This window comes from Triticum dicoccoides, chromosome 1B (genome assembly GCF_002162155.2).
Source record: "Triticum dicoccoides isolate Atlit2015 ecotype Zavitan chromosome 1B, WEW_v2.0, whole genome shotgun sequence".
NCBI lineage: Eukaryota > Viridiplantae > Streptophyta > Magnoliopsida > Poales > Poaceae > Triticum > Triticum dicoccoides.
In genome coordinates this window covers 671,036,520-671,052,106 of record NC_041381.1, presented here as the reverse complement: position 1 = coordinate 671,052,106, position 15,587 = coordinate 671,036,520, and positions in this window count along the sequence as shown.

Here is a 15,587-nt window from a genome sequence, read left to right as displayed (position 1 = left end):
GTCGCTATCACAGTCGCCGGGTTAGAACCAGAACTTTTCAAGAAGGAGATTTGGTGCTTCGACTCATCCAAGATCAGACGGATATGCACAAGTTATCCCCACCTTGGGATGGACCTTTCGTGGTCAGCAAGAATTTGCACAACGGGTCGTACTATCTGATGGATATTCGAGAGCATAAAGACTCACGTACATCAGAGGAGGAGACCAACAGGCCGTGGAATATAGCTCATCTTCGGCCTTACTACACTTGAGCCATCGGCTCTATCTATGTACATATCATGACAGTGTATATATTATCTTTGATATAATAAAACCGGAGCCTCAACTAAAGTGGGGTCTCTGTCTTTCTTATCATGCGTGGTTACCTGGAGTGGTTCTGTTTTTAAAGCGGCCTCCGGTTTTCCCCTTGACATTTGCTTTTTATATATCACTTGGGGCCTTGGTCGTGTCCGAACCAACGCGACACCTTTTGGTAGGCAACAGCCACCAGATCACTTGGGGACATGGTCACGTCTGAACCAGTCACGCCTCTTGATCGGCCTAAGGCCACAAAATCACTTGGGGGCTTGGTCGAACCCGAACCATTGCCACGCCTCTTGATCTGGCATATATGCCACGAATCATTTGGGGACCTGGCTGACTTGAATCATTGTCACTCCTATTGGGGGCTTGGTCCTGTCCGACCATGGTAACACCATCTGATCAGCTCAGTATAGCATATTTTTTGCAAATGGTTTTTATCATTGCCTTTTCTTCCATGTTATTTTCATGGTTTGTTTGTTCTTTGTTTTTGTTGGATTTCTTTTATGTCAGCAAACACCCTTTTTCCGGTTCAGCCGATGGATTTGATTCCCCTTTAATCCGGAGAAGTATGCCCGGTTTACCTTTTCTTTTACGGGAGCTATTTTCTCCCCCCTTATTGACGGTAATGGTTTATAAAACCTCCACTTCAAGCTTGGCTAAGCCAGCTTCATGCCCAGACATGGCAGGAAATATGAATTGAAGTTTTTCGAACAAAAGCTTCAGTATTTATGCGCGAAGGCATATTCAAGGCAGAAGTATTAACTATTCTATTACAAGGCAGCACGGTGCCCAAATAAGATCGTTGTTCTTTTGGAAAGATGCCAAAGACAGCTATCCAAACCGGCTTCCGGTTCAAGCCTGCTCCTCATCATCCGCCATTTCAGCTTCCTCGTCTCTACCCATTGGCTGGAAATCAACAGTGGTCCAGTCGATTCCCATTAAAGCTTGGAAAACAGCCTCTTCATGGATTAGGGAAGACGGTTCAATATCAGGAGCGTAAGTGTGCTTACGGATTGGAGGGATCAGATTCTCCGCTTCAAGAGTTGGGGCAGGCACTCGCTTGTTCTGGTCATTGTATTGTGCTTGATAATGCGTCAAGTCTGCCTCTTCAGCTAGCTGACAAGCCAGAGGGCGCACTGCATGGTTTATTGCCCTTAAATCCTCTTCGTTAAATTCAGAGCCATCTTCCTTCAGGCTGGGATAGCCTTGAGATGCTTCCACAGGGTCGAAATCTGGCACCCATGCCTTTGCCCGGATCAAAGCGTTAATAGCTCCGGTTCGAGCAGCAGATTTCTTCAGCTCCTCCATCCGGGCCGGAAGCATCGACAACCTGTTAAGAGTGTCCTGGATTAAAGAAGGTGCCGGGTTGTTATGAGAGGCTGTGGTGATGATCCGCTGGGCTCCGGTATATAATTGTTCCACTAAGGTGTAGGCAGCCTTCAGTTTCTTCCGCACATCATTTCCTAAGTGCCCAATGCGTGTGCCTACAACAATACAGGGACGGTCTCACACTGGATTTACATTACAGCAGGTTCAAAGTATCACAGAAGTTAAAAGGAGCTTACCAAAGATTGCAGCGGTCATGGAGTGTATTTGCTGCTTTACGGCCGTAAGTTCATCCACCACCGGTTTAAGGGCAGCTTCAGCATTTTCCGCTCTTTTGGTTAAAGCGGCCTTCTCAGTGGCCCAATCAGCCCGCTCTTTCTTGAAGCCCTTTTTCAGCTGTTCAGCGGTGCTCAAGGCGCTGGTTAGTTCTTCCTTTGCCTTGTCTATTTCAGCCTGTTGGGTTTTCAAGGCCTCCTGCAAATCGGCAATCCGGTCCTCCTTGATTCTCACCTCAGCCTGCATACAGACAGCATTTAGCTTTCAACAAACGGTCCAAAGAAATTGAAGTATCAACCACATAAACAAAGTTATACGCCTGATACTTGGGGGCTAATGCACCTTCAATTTTCATCAAGTTATTAGATTGCGAAGTCCCAAGCTCAATACAGGTATTCAACTTGGCACTTGGGGGCTAATGGCTATTTGATCAAATTATGTTCTAAGGATAGTTTTTCTGTCCGAGCCCCGGTCTAATTCTGCTAAGTTAAACCGGCCCTTGGGGGCTATATTAATGGATTTCAAAAGTGTTGAGGATCATGTTCAAGTCCCGGTTTGACGAAAGCTACAAACCGACCCTTGGGGGCTAGGAGGATTGGTGCAAAGGCAGGCAGTAAAGAAGTAAGTTACCTCAAATTTATCCTTCATCATTTTTACCAGACCAGCTTCACAGTCACGGCTAGTATAAAGCCGGTTTAGATAGCCAGAATGAAGATCTTGGGCGCTCAGAGCAGCATATGTCTCCAGTTCAACATCCCATTTTTCTTTATTCAGAGCGGAAAAATCCTCTTTTATGGTATGCTTGGTTAAGGTGACAGGATTCCCGGGTTCAAAGCGGCCTACACCGGTAATCACAACATCATCATCTTTGGACTCGCCGGTTTGTGTTAGTGTGATCGGTTTGTCAACAGGACTGTGGGATTTCTCAATCCGGACGGAGCTGACAGGCGGGTCAGCAGAGACTGAAGTATTAATAGGCCTCTCTTCGAGAATAGCATCGTCTTGTAAAGGAGGATCATTGGGAATATCCTCAGGAGCAAATGCCTCAAGATCTGGTGTTTTGTCATGTTCTTGGGCTACATCCTCTTCGGCCGCTTTATCCAGGGGGGCTTTCTTGCTCGGTTTAGGTTTGGCCCTGAAAGAAAACCAAAGAGTCAAGGAAAAGCATAAGCCATTACACAGTGTACTGGAAGCATATGTTCAGCTTAGCTTACCCAAGAACCGTTTTTAACGGTGGCAGCTGAGTGGCCGACGATTCACCAGAAGATGAATGAGAAGTAACCTGATAATTGGAGTCGGATGGGTTAAGAGGTTGACGGAAGAAACCCGCTTTAGGATGTAAATCAACAAAAAGGTCAGAGACCTCGGAGCAGCGTTTTCGAACCGGACTGTTTGGTAAACCGGTGGAGGTAACTACCTGGCCACTGTGCCGGGTTGTGCGGCGAACTTCATGTTGCTGAATCTTCATATGAAATTTAGGATCCAAATAAGCAAGAGGATGAGAAAATTTAACTTTCCGGTTTGCCTGTCGAAGTTTTGGCAAAGGCAAGATTTCTGAATCGGAAGAGAGAATAGTTACCTCAATGAATTCCGCATTGCTGGCTTGAGCGTCATCCTGACAAGCATCATCATCAATAAGGCATGTAAAAAATAAGCCAAGCGAGTCAAGTTCTACCTCAAGGTCCGGGTTACCCACATCATCATCAATAGCTGGATCAGATGAAGCGGTGGTTTTTCTCTTATGAGCTGGCTTCTTAATAACCTTGGTCTTGGGACGGATTGGCCGCCCTGCTTTCTCCGTTTTGTCTTGAGGAAGTTTCTTGCTCCAAAACGGATTATCGCCCTGGATCAGCAGTAATTAAATGTCAAACACATAAAGCAGTAACCGGTTCAACAATAGAGCAATTAAAATATTACCGCTGGCGGTTTGTTGGTGGTGCAGTAAGGAGGCAGACCGGTTTGAGCACAGAGGTGCTCCGGTTCATTCAGCATCTTTTTCACAGATTCTGTGACTTCGTTATCGGGGAGTTGGATTTTAGTGTGTCGGAGTGGGTCATCGACACTATCAGTATACTTGCACATCAAATTGGAGCGCCGGCTCAAAGGCAGTATGCTCCATGATATCCAATAGCGTGCAAGATCTATTCCCGTTAAGCCGTTGGCCATAAAAGCTCGGAGCTTGGACAGTTGCGGAGCGTATTTAATTCTTTCCTTGGTGCTTAGTCTTTGTGGAAAAGGGTGCATGTTGCTGAGCCATTCCGGACGGAAACCAGGCAAGGGATTTTCATTGTCAGGGGAGGTATCCTTGCAATAAAACCAAGTTGCATTCCACTCCTTGGGGTGAGTATGGAGTTTGACGTGGGGATAAGTGATTTCCTTCCTCTTCTGAATGGCCATACCGCCCAATTCTGTGTTGGGGCCATCGGTGAATTCAGTGCGACGGTTTAAATGAAAGAGGTCTCTAAACAATTCGACTGAAGGCTCCTCTTGAAAGTATACCTCAGAGAGCACTTGAAAGTGGCATAGATTGGTAACAGAGTTGGGGCCAATATCCTGTGGACGGAGCTGAAAATTGGCTAGCACATCCCGGTAAAATTTAGAGCCGGGCGGTTTGAAGCCCCGGGCCAAGTGATCTGCGAAGGCCACAACCTCTCCTTCCTGGGGGGTAGGTGGACATTCATTTCCAGGAACCCTCCAGTGGATCGTATCTTTACTGTCTAAAGTGCCGATCAAGACTAGATCGTCCAACTGTGATTCCGTGACGCGAGAAGGAACCCAATTGCACTCATACACTTGTTTGGCCATGGCGAGATCTACAAGAAATAGATGATCCGGTTCAAGAACACGCTGGGTAAAAGAAGGTGTTGATCTAAACTACGATAAACCTGTCTTCCACAATGCGGCATCATGTGGATTCTGGCGGTTCAACCAGGGGACTAATGGTATACACCGGTTTAGTAACTTTTTTCTATGATAAGTTAAACCGCCTGACCTAAGCATCGGAAGAAATTGAAGCTATGGACAACTAGGTATACAGAAACAGGTTTCACAAGATCTTATTACAGCCACGGATCTACAGCGAGCTCACAAAAACAGAAAATATTCCGAAGAGTAAGGCGGAACGGAAGTGAACCATTGAGCGGGTATGTGCGTGAGATCTATGGGCTTAGATAAGGAATAACAGGCGGATGCTTAAAGATTACTACTGAACACAGCGGGAGTTTACAGATTCATCCAAGAGTCGGAATACAAGTATGAGCAAGTGACGAACACAGCACGAACATGGAACCCTAAGAACAGATCTAGGTCAAGAAGAGGAGAAAGCTTACTGGGAACGGAGAAGATGCGGAACGATACCGCAGTGCTCTGGTGCGCTCAGGTTGATGCAGCGGCCCAAGACGAAGCAGAGGTCGACGGTGTCGGCGGAGCTCCAAGGCTGGCGACACGAGGAAGACGAAGAAGAAGAGATGAGGGGAAAAGAAAGGAGATAACCATTCGGTCTTATTTATAAGGCAACAGAGTTAGGTCAAGCGCGCGAATCCAGGAGCTGCCGTTAAAAGAGGGCGTTATAAATGACAAATTTCATGATGACGTCATGCCGGTTTACAACAACCAGAAATGATGACAACATGGTGGTTTACCAATTACCAGAAGATGTCCAAGACACAAGATTTTGTGAAGGATTGACATGAACTAGTTCAAATCAATCTGGGGCCTAATGTTGGGGATATTACCACTAGGCGTAAACCGGCCTACTTGGGCCGGGTTAACTTCATTAGTGGTATAAGCAGATGAAGGCCCAAGGCCTATAGTCGGTTTAGAATCTGTAGCCGTAAACCGACCTGATGTATAACTTGTATTGTAAGTTAGGAATAGAGAGATACCAACCGGGATACGAGTATGAACCGGTTGGGACTCTATGGACCGACGGGCGTCACCCGTGTATATAAGGGGACGACCCGGCGGCGGTTCAGGACAGACAACGACAACTCGAGCCTGGGCGAAGCTTGTTTGCTCCCTAGCCATCGAGACCATATCAATTCCATCACAACTAGACGTAGGCTTTACCTTCATCGAAGGGGCCGAACTAGTATAAAACCCTCGTGTCTTTGTGTCCACTTTAACCCCTTCAAGTAAACCCGTGGCGATGGCTCCACGACTAAGTCCTTTCACTAGGACATCTGCCGTGACAAATCCACGAAACTTCCCTTGTAAAGGGAAACAACATGGTGCCATGCTTCCTTGGCCACGGTGAAGGGTCGGAGATGCGCAATGTCTTCGGGAGGAATTGCATCTTGGATGATAAAGAGAGCATTCTCATTGAATTGATTATCCGCGGCTTCTCTAGGGGTGAAGTTGCTTCGATCATGCGGATAAAAAACTTCCTCAATGATTCTCCAAAGATTAGTATTAACATGGTTTAAATGACATTTAAAGTGATAAACCCAAGAGTCAAAATCCTCATTCTTCACCATCTTGGGAGGAGAACCCGCATGATTTAAATGAGTGGAGGGAACCGGTCCTCCATAAGTAAGAGGTGGTTCAACATGAGCAAAGATGCCATTTCCACTTTTACCACTAGGCAAAGGAACTTTGTCACTGGAAGCTTCCTCCTTATCAGAGTTGGCATCCGCCACCTTGTTAGTGGGAGTGACCACTTCCAAAGGTGTGCTGGGTAATCTAAGACCATCAAGAAAGTTCTTAAGCATGCCTTTGACCTCGGCCGTCATGGAGGTTTTCAATGTGTCCAAAGCCACATTGAACTCCTCACGTGAGACCAAGGTTCCCCATCGGCCGTAGACGAGGACGGAATCACACCGGGGTGCTCCTCCTCACCGTTTACGGTGTCAACCATACTCTTCGGATGGCAAAGTCCTTAAGAAAGAGACGAGGCTCCGATACCAATTTAAAGGATCGATATAGTTGACTAGAGGGGGGTGAATAGGCAACTAACAATTTTTAGCTTTTCTTTACCAAATTAAACTTTGCATCAAATAGGTTGTCTAGATATGTAACTAGGTTACAACCTCTATGATGCAACAACAATAAGCACACAAGCAAGCAAAGGATATAACACAATATAACTTGCACAAGTAATGGTAAGAGATAACCAAGAGTGGAACTGGTAGATACGAGGCTGTGTTACCGAAGTTCCTTCCCTTTGAGGGGAAGTACGTCTCTGTTGGAGTGGTGTGGAGGCACAATGCTCCCCAAGAAGCCACTAGAGCCACTGTATTCTCCTCACGCCCTCACACAATGCGAGATGTTGTGATTCCACTATTGGTGCCCTTGAAGGAGGCGACCGAACCTTTACAAACAAGGTTGGGCTAATCTCCACAACTTAATTGGAGGCTCCCAACGACACCACGAAGCTTCACCCCAATGGACTATGACTCCGCGGTGACCTCAACCGTCTAGGGTGCTCAAACACCCAAGAGTAACAAGATTCACAAGGGATTAGTGGGGGGAATCAAATTTCTCTTGATGGTAGTGTAGATCGAGGCCTTCTCAACCAATTCCTAGAGAATCAACAAGTTTGATTGGCTAGGGAGAGAGATCGGGTGAAAATGGAGCTTAGAGCATTAATGGAGCTTAGAGATGGAAGAGGTAGTCAACTCGGAGAAGAAGACACCCATTTTATAGTGGAAGAACAAATCCAACTGTTATCCACCAACTCAGCATGCGACATGCGGTACTACCTCACCATACAAGCGGTACTACCGCACGGGCCTGCGGTACTGCCGCGGCAGACCATGATACTATCGCTGGCACGGCAGGGGCCAGGTCTAGACCTGATGTGCTAAGATAGGGAGCGGTAGAACCCCTGTCGTGGTACTACCGTGCCCCCTTGCGGTACTACCACAAGGTAGGGATAGTCAAGGCTAAGAAGGCACGGACATAAAAAATTACATCCGTGACTACTTCCATTGAGTTTAGGTCTATGCAAAAATCCTACATGGTACTATCACACGCCTGGAGCGGTACTACCGTGTAGGGCGCGAATGTAAAAAATTACATCCACCCCTACTTCCGCTCATGCTGTTGTGCCTGGCCAGAGCTCACGGTACTACCGCGCTCAGGCGCGGTACTACCGCGTAGGGCGCGGATGTAAAAAATTACATCCGCCCCTACTACCGCTCGAGCAGCTGCACCTGGCCTGAGACCACGGTAGTACCGCTCCCAAGGAGTGGTAAGAGCGCGGTACTACTGCGTAGGGCGCAGATGTAAAAAATTACATCCGCCCGTACTACCGCTCGAGCAGCTGCACCTGCCCTGAGACCACGGTACTTGAAGGAAATATGCCCTAGAGGCAATAATAAAGTTATTATTTATTTCCTTACATCATGATAAATGTTTATTATTCATGCTAGATTGTATTAACCGGAAACATGATGCATGTGTGAATACATAGACAAACTGAGTGTCACTAGTATGCCTCTACTTGACTAGCTCGTCTACCAAAGATGGTTATGTTTCCTAGCCATGGACAAAAGAGTTGTCATTTGATTAACGGGATCACATCATTAAGAGAATGATGTGATTGACTTGACCCATTCCGTTAGCTTAGCACTTGATCGTTTAGTATGTTGCTACTGCTTTCTTCATGACTTATACATGTTCCTGTGAGTATGAGATTATGCAACTCCCGTTTACCGGAGGAACACTTTGTGTGCCACCAAACGTCAGAACGTAACTGGGTGATTATAAAGGTGCTCTACAGGTGTCTCCGAAGGTACTTATTGGGTTGGTGTATTTCGAGATTAGGATTTGTCACTCCGATTCTCGGAGAGGTATCTCTAGGCCCTCTCGGTAATACACATCACTATAAGCCTTGCAAGCAATGTGACTAATGAGTTAGTTGCGAGATGATGAATTACATAATGAGCAAAGAGACTTGCCGGTAACGAGATTGAACTAGGTATTGAGATACCGACGATCGAATCTCGGGCAGGTAACATACCGATGACAAAGGGAACAACGTATGTTGTTATGCGGTTTGACCGATAAAGATCTTCGTAGAATATGTGGGAGCCAATATGAGCATCCAGGTTCCGCTATTGGTTATTGACCGGAAACGTGTTTCGGTCATGTCTACATTGTTCTCGAACCCGTAGGGTCCACACGCTTAAAGTTAGCTGACAGCTATATTATGAGTTTATATGTTTTGATGCACCGAAGGTAATTCGGAGTCCCGGATGTGATCACGGACATAACGAGGAGTCTCAAAATGGCTGAGACATGAAGATTGGTATATTGGACGACTATATTCGGACACCGGAATAAGTTTCGGGGGTTATCGGATATATACCGGAGTACCGGGGGAATACCGGAACCCCCCGGCGGGTTAATGGGCCACTTGGGCCCAAAGTGGAGAAGAGGAGGGGCGGCCAGGGCAGGCCGCACGCCCCCTCCCCCTCTAGTCATAATTGGACAAGGAGGGGGGAGCGGCGCCCCCCTTTCCTTCCTCCCCTCTCTCCCTTCCTTCCCCCTCTCCTACTTGGACAAGGAAAGGAGGGAGTCCTACTCCCGGTGGGAGTAGGACTCCCCTTGGCGCGCCCTCCTCCTGGTCGGCCGCCCCCTCTCCCTTGAACCTTTATATTCGGGGGCAGGGGGGCACATCTAGACACAACAATTGATCATTGATCTCTTAGCCGTGTGTGGTGCCCCCCTCCACCATAATCCACCTCGATAATATCGTAGAGGTGCTTAGGCGAAGCCCTGCGTCGGTAAAACATCATCATCATCACCACGCCGTCGTCCTGACGGAACTCTCCCTCGACACTCGGCTGGATCGGAGTTCGACGGACGTCATCGAGCTGAACGTGTGCAAGAACTCGGAGGTGTCGTGCGTTCGGTGCTTGATCGGTCGGTCCGTGAAGATGTACGACTACATCAATCGCGTTGTGCTAACGCTTCCTCTTTCGGTCTACGAGGGTACGTGGAAACACTCTCCCCTCTCGTTGCTATGCATCACCATGATCTTGCGTGTGCGTAGGAAATTTTTTGAAATTACTACGTTCCCCAGCAGTGGTATCCGAGCCAGGTTTTATGCGTTCATGTTATATGCACGAGTGAACACAAGTGAGTTGTGGGCAATACAAGTCATACTGCTTACCAGCATGTCATACTTTGGTTCGGCGGTATTGTTGGATGAAGCGGCCCGGACCGACATTACGCGTACGCTTACGCGAGACTGGTTCTACCGACGTGCTTTGCGCATAGGTGGCTGGCGGGTTTCAGTTTCTCCAACTTTAGTTGAACCGAGTGTGGCTACGCCCGGTCCTTGAGAAGGTTAAAACAGCACTAACTTGACAAACTATCGTTGTGGTTTTGATGCGTAGGTAAGAACGGTTCTTGCTCAGCCCGTAGCAGCCAACAAAACTTGCAACAACAAAGTAGAGGATGTCTAACTTGTTTTTGCAGGGCATGTTGTGATGTGATATGGTCAAGACGTGATGCTATAATTTATTGTATGAGATGATCATGTTTTGTAACCGAGTTATCGGCAACTGGCAGGAGCCATATGGATGTCGCTTTATTGCATGCAATGCAATCGCCCTGTAATTGCTTTACTTTATCACTAAGCGGTAGCGATAGTCGTAGAAGCAATAGGTGGCAAAACGACAACGATGCTACGATGGAGATCAAGGTGTCGTGCCGGTGACGATGGTGATCATGACGGTGCTTCAAAGATGGAGATCACAAGCACAAGATGATGATGGCCATATCATATCACTTATATTGATTGCATGTAATGTTTATCCTTTATGCATCTTATCTTGCTTTGATTGACGGTAGCATTATAAGATGATCTCTCACTAAATTTCAAGATAAAAGTGTTCTCCCTGAGTATGCACCATTGCCAAAGTTTGTCGTGCCCAGACACCACGTGATGATCGGGTGTGATAAGCTCTACGTCCATCTACAACGGGTGCAAGCCAGTTTTGCACACGCAGAATACTCAAGTTAAACTTGACGAGCCTAGCATATGCAGATATGGCCTCGGAACACTGAGACCGAAAGGTCGAGCGTGAATCATATAGTAGATATGATCAACATAATGATGTTCACCATTGAAAACTACCCCATTTCACGTGATGATTGGTTATGGTTTAGTTGATTTGGATCACATGATCACTTAGATGATTAGAGGGATGTCTATCTAAGTGGGTGTTCTTAAGTAATATGATTAACTGAACTTAAATTTATCATGAACTTAGTACCTGATAGTATTTTGCATGTCTATGTTAATTGTAGATAGATGGCTCGTGCTGTTGTTCTGTTGAATTTTAATGCGTTCCTTGAGAAAGCGAAGTTGAAAGATGATGGTAGCAATTACACGGATTGGGTCCGTAACTTGAGGATTATCCTCATTGCTGCACAGAAGAATTACGTCCTGGAGGCACCGCTGGGTGCCAGGCCTGCTGCAGATGCAACTTTAGACGTTGTGAATGTTTGGTAGAGCAAAGCTGATGACTACTCGATAGTTCAGTGTGCCATGCTTTATGGCTTAGAACCGGGACTTCAACGATGTTTTGAACGTCATGGAGCATATGAGATGTTCCAAGAGTTGAAGTTAATATTTCAAGCAAATGCCCGGATTGAGAGATATGAAGTCTCCAATAAGTTCTATAGCTGCAAGATGGAAGAGGATAGTTCTGTCAGTGAACATATACTCAAAATGTCTGGGGTATAATAATCACTTGATTCAACAAGGAGTTAATCTTCCTGATGATAGTGTCATTGATAGAATTCTTCAATCACTGCCACCAAGCTACAAGAGCTTTGTGATGAACTATAATATGCAAGGGATGAACAAGACTATTCCCGAGCTCTTTGCAATGCTAAAGGCTGCGGAGGTAGAAATCAAAAAGGAGCATCAAGTGTTGATGGTCAACAAGACCACCAGTTTCAAGAAAAAGGGTAAAGGGAAGAAGAATGGGAACTTCAAAAAGAACGGCAAACAAGTTGCTGCTCAAGAGAAGAAACCCAAGTCTAGACCTAAGCCTGAGACTGAGTGCTTCTACTGCAAACAGACTGGTCACTGGAAGCGGAACTGCCCCAAGTATTTGGCGGATAAGAAGGATGGAAAGGTGAACAAAGGTATATGTGATATACATGTTATTGATGTGTACCTTACCAGAGCTCGCAGTAGCACCTGGGTATTTGATACTGGTTCTGTTGCTAATATTTGCAACTCAAAACAGGGACTACGGATTAAGCGGACACTGGCTGAGGATGAGGTGACGATGCACGTGGGAAATGGTTCCAAAGTTGATGTGATCGCCGTCGGCACGCTACCTCTACATCTACCTTCGGGATTAGTTTTAGACCTAAATAATTGTTATTTGGTGCCAGCGTTGAGCATGAACATTATATCTAGATCTTGTTTGATGCAAGACGGTTATTCATTTAAATCTGAGAATAATGGTCGTTCTATTTATATGAGTAATATCTTTTATGGTCATGCACCCTTAAAGAGTGGTCTATTTTTGATGAATCTCGATAGTAGTGATACACATATTCATAATGTTGGAACCAAATGATGCAGAGTTGATAATGATAGTGCAACTTATTTGTGGCACCGCGTTTAGGTCATATTGGTGTAAAGCGCATGAAGAAACTCCATACTGATGGACTTTTGGAATCACTTGATTATGAATCACTTGGTACTTGCGAACCATGCCTCATGGGCAAGATGACTAAAACGCCGTTCTCCGGAACTATGGAGCGAGCAACTGATTTGTTGGAAATCATACATACTGATGTATGTGGTCCAATGAATATTGAAGCTTGCTGTGGGTATCGTTATTTTCTCACCTTCATAGATATCTACTTAATGAAACATAAGTCTGAAACATTTGAAAAGTTCAAAGAATTTCAGAGTGAAGTTGAAAATCATCGTAACAAGAAAATAAAGTTTCTACGATCTGATCGTGGAGGAGAATATTTGAGTTACGAGTTTGGTTTACATTTGAAACAATGCGGAATAGTTTCGCAACTCACGCCACCCGGAACACCACAACGTAATGGTGTGTCCGAACGTCATAATCGCACTTTACTAGATATGGTGCGATCTATGATGTCTCTTACCGATTTACCGATATCGTTTTGGGGTTATGCTTTAGAGACGGCTGCATTCACATTAAATAGGGCACCATCAAAATCCGTTGAGACGACGCCTTATGAACTATGGTTTGGCAAGAAACCAAAGTTGTCGTTTCTTAAAGTTTGGGGCTGCGATGCTTATGTGAAAAAGCTTCAACCTGATAAGCTCAAACCCTGGAGAAATGTGTCTTCATAGGATACCCAAAGGAGACTGTTGGGTACACCTTCTATCACAGATCCGAAGGCAAGACATTCGTTGCTAAGAATGGATCCTTTCTAGAGAAGGAGTTTCTCTCAAAAGAAGTGAGTGGGAGGAAAGTAGAACTTGATGAGGTAACTGTACCTGCTCCCTTATTGGAAAATAGTTCATCACAGAAACCAGTTCCTGTGACGACTACACCAACTAGTGAGGAAGCTAATGATATTGATCATGAAACTTCAGATCAAATTACTACCGAACCTCGTAGGTCAACTAGAGTAAGATCCGCACCAGATTGGTACGGCAATCCTATTCTGGAGGTCATGTTACTTGACCATGACGAGCCTACGAACTATGAGAAGCGATGATGAGCCCAGATTCCGCAAAATGCCTTGAGGCCAGAAATCTGAGATGGGATCCATGTATGAGAACAAAGTGTGGACTTTGGTTGACTTGCCCGATGATCGACAAGCCATTGAGAATAAATGGATCTTCAAGAAGAAGACTGACGCTGATGGTAATGTTGCCGTCTACAAAGCTCGACTTGTTGCGAAAGGTTTTCGACAAGTTCAACGGGTTGACTACGATGAGACTTTCTCACCTGTAGCAATGCTTAAGTCTGTCTGAATCATGTTAGCAATTGCCGCATTTTATGATTATGAAATTTGGCAAATGGATTTCAAAACTGCATTCGTGAATGGATTTCTGGAAGAAGAGTTGTATATGATGCAACCAGAAGGTTTTGTCGATCCAAAGGATGCTAACAAAGTGTGCAAGCTCCAGTGATTCATTTATGGGCTGGTGCAAGCCTCTCGAAGTTGGAATAAACGCTTTGATAGTGTAATCAAAGCATATGGTTTTATACAGATTTTTGGAGAAGCCTGTATTTACAAGAAAGTGAGTGGGAGCTCTATAGCATTTCTAATATTATATGTGGACAACATATTATTGATTGGAGATGTTACAGAATTTCTGGATAGCATAAAAGGATACTTGAATAAAAGTTTTTCAATGAAAGACCTCGGTGAAGCTGCTTACATATTGGGCATCAAGATCTATAGAGATAGATCAAGACGCTTGATTGGACTTTCACAGAGTACATACCTTGAAAAAGTTTTGAAAAAGTTCAAAATGGATCAGGCAAAGAAAGGGTTCTTGCATGTAATACAAGGTATGAAGTTGAGTCAGACTCAATGCCCGACCACAGCAGAAGATAGAGAGAAAATAAAATATGTTACCTATGGTTCAGCCATAGGCTCTATCATGTACGCAATGCTGTGTACCAGACCTGATGTATGCTTAGCAATAAGTTTAGCAGGGAGGTACCAAAGTAATCCAAGAGTGGATCACTGGACAGCGGTCAAGAATATCCTGAAATACCTGAAAAGGACTAAGGATATGTTTCTCGTTTGTGGAGGTGACAAAGAGCTAGTCATAAATGGTTACGTTGATGCAAGCTTTGACGCTGATCCGGACGATTCTAAATCGCAAACCAGATACATGTTTATATCGAACGGTGGAGCTGTCAGTTGGTGCAGTTCTAAACAAAGAGTTGTGGCGGGATCTACATGTGAAGCGGAGTACATAGTTGCTCCGATCTAGGTGTCATACCTAGTGTATTGGGTCCAATGAAAATCTTCTGTGACAATACTGGTGCAATTGCCTTGGCAAAGGAATCCAGATATCACAAGAAAACCAAGCACATCAAGAGACGCTTCAATTCCATCCGGGACCAAGTCGAGGTGGAAGACATAGAGATTTGCAAGATACATACAGATCTGAATGTTGCAGACCCGTTGACTAAGCCTCTTCCACGAGCAAAACATGATCAGCACCAAGGCTCCATGGGTGTTAGAATCATTACTGTGTAATCTAGATTATTGACTCTAGTGCAAGTGGGAGACTAAAGGAAATATGCCCTAGAGGCAATAATAAAGTTATTATTTATTTCCTTACATCATGATAAATGTTTATTATTCATGCTAGAATTGTATTAACCGGAAACATGATACATGTGTGAATACATAGACAAACTGAGTGTCACTAGTATGCCTCTACTTGACTAGCTCGTTTATCAAAGATGGTTATGTTTCCTAGCCATGGACAAAAGAGTTGTCATTTGATTAATGGGATCACATCATTAAGAGAATGATGTGATTGACTTGAACCATTCCGTTAGCTTAGCACTTGATCGTTTAGTATGTTGCTACTGCTTTCTTCATGACTTATACATGTTCCTGTGACTATGAGATTATGCAACTCCCGTTTATCGGAGGAACACTTTGTGTGCCACCAAACGTCACAATGTAACTGGGTGATTATAAAGGTGCTCTACAGGTGTCTTCGAAGGTACTTGTTGGGTTGGCGTATTTCG